This window comes from Alligator sinensis, unplaced genomic scaffold (genome assembly GCF_000455745.1).
Source record: "Alligator sinensis unplaced genomic scaffold, ASM45574v1 scaffold184_1, whole genome shotgun sequence".
Taxonomy (NCBI): domain Eukaryota; kingdom Metazoa; phylum Chordata; order Crocodylia; family Alligatoridae; genus Alligator; species Alligator sinensis.
Window position 1 is genome coordinate 78,934 of NW_005842983.1, and position 2,398 is coordinate 81,331.

Here is a 2,398-nt window from a genome sequence, read left to right on the forward strand (position 1 = left end):
CCCCCCAACCATAAACAAGCTGTGGAGGAGTAAGGGGTCCCAGACACTTGGGTGGTATTCATGCATGCATGCACACACACCCAGGACTCCTGGGTTGTGTGCGTGCATGCATGTCTAGGACACAGCTTCTATGCATGCATATAAGCCTAGCACCTGGGGAGCGTGCATGTGCACACATGCATGTTGTATGCTCAGCACCCATGGGGGAGTGAGGTGTGCACACATGCGTGATGTATACCCAGCAGCCTAGGGAGGGGAGTACGCACATGTGCAAATGCCATGCGCCTAGAACACCTACCATGTGTGCGCGGATGTCAAAGCCAACCCCCCACCCCACATAGGTGCCCCCTTGACCAGCCCAGCTCAGTGCCAGGCCTCCTGGGAACTCCTCAGGCATCCATGGCTCCTGCATGTGCGGGGTCCTGCTCTCGCTGCCACGTGCCTGGACCAACACCACTGGGTGAGATAGAGACCTGTGTATGTGCATGTCTCAGACACTTGGGCTGTGTGCTTGCATGCGTGTGCTGGTCCTAGTGCAGGCCAGACTGGGGACCAATCACGCCTTTTCCACCCACTTCCACCTTATCTCCCCTTGCCCCAGTCTCAAAACAAAAAAGGGAAAAAAAGAGATGCCACGAAGAACAGCAACCCAAAACCCCATGCAGATTCACAGAAGTTTCCAGCTGGAAGGGACCTTGTGAGCTCATTAGGTCCAGCCCCCCTGCTCTGGACAGAAAAGGCTGCTGGGGTCAAATAACCCCAGCCAAGTGTGCACCCAGTCTCCTTTTGAAGGCTGCATGCCCACTCACTCCCAGCCCTGTGGTACAGATGGGGATGACTGCGAGCAGCCTCGACCCCGTGCTCACCCATTTGGGTCAAGGAGCAGCAGCAGGGAACAAACTGCTGCTCAGCATGGGGGATAAAATGTGGCCCCTTCCCCTCCCCATGGCCGGCGCTCCCTGTGGCAGCTGCTTGGAGCCCAGGCAGGGATGCCCAGCCTCTCTGCCGCATCACTGCCACTGCTGGGTGGCAGAGCTGGCAACGAAGGAGCTGTACCGGAGCCTAGCATGGTGCAGGCTCTGGCAGCAGACACTGCCTAGTGTTGGTAAAGGGGGGGCGGGGGCACTTTCCTCTGCCCCAGCAGCAGCTTGTGCCCAGCTGCTGCTGCTCGGCCTGATGGGTGAGCCTGGAGCTGGCGCAGGGGCCAGGCTAGCAGCAGTGGGGAACAAACTGCTGCTCAGCATGGGGCAAAAAAGCACGCCCCAGACTCCTGCTGCCAGCGCTTCCTTGCTGTTTCCCATGCCATTCTCGCAAGCAAGCTACAGAAGTCCCGGCTGAATGAATGGTCTGCAACGTGGAGAGAAAGCTGGCTGGAGCATTGGGCTCAGAGGGTAGTAATCAATGGCTCATTGTCTAGTTGGCAGCTGGTATCAAGTGGAGTGCCCCAGGGGTTGGTCTTGGGGCCAGTTTTGCTCAATGTCTTCATCAACAACTTGAAAGATGGCACAGAGTACAGGACACCCTCAGCAAGTTTGCAAAAGACATTGCGGGGGGGGGGGGGGGGGAAAGGGAAGAGTAATAAATATGCTGGAGAGTAGAGCTAAGATTCAGAGTGACCTAGACAAATTGGAGGATTGGGCCAAAAAGGCATCTCATGAGGCTCAACAAGGACAAGTGCAAAGTCTGGCACTTAGGAGGTAACAATCCCCTGCACCAGTACAGGCTGGGGTGACTGGCTGGGCAGCAGCTCTGCAGAAGAGGACCTGAGGGTGACAGGGGACAAGAAGCTGAACAGGAACCAACAGGATGTCCTTGTTGCTAAGAAAGCAACAGCATCCTGGGCCCCCAGGATTGATAGGAGCATTGCCAGCAGATCGAAGGCAGTGAGTCTTCCCCTCTACTCAGCACTGGTGAGGCTACATCTTGAGTAATGGGTTCAGTTTTGTGACCCCCCACATTACAGAAAGGATGTGGACAAGGTGAAGAGAGTCCAGCAGAGGGCAACAAAAATGGTTGTGGGGCTGGCGGATGACTTGTGAGGAGAGGTCGAGGGAACTAGGCTGGAAAAAGAGATGGCTGAGAGGGGGATTTCATAGCAGCCTTCAGCTCCCTGCAGAGGGGCTGCAAAGAGGATGGAGCTGGACTGTTGTCAGTGGGGGCAGATGGCAGAGCAAGGAGCAACAGTGTCCAGTTGCAAAAGAGAAGTTTAGGTTAGATATTAGGAAAAATTCTCACAAGGAGGGTAGTAAAGCACTGACACAGGTTATCCAGAGAGGTGGCGGAGCCCCCATGCTTGGATATTTAAGACTCACCTCAACAAATGCCTGGTCTGGGATGATGTAGTTGGGGCTGGTCCTACTCCGAGCAGGGGCTTGGACTAGATGCGAGCTCCCGAGGT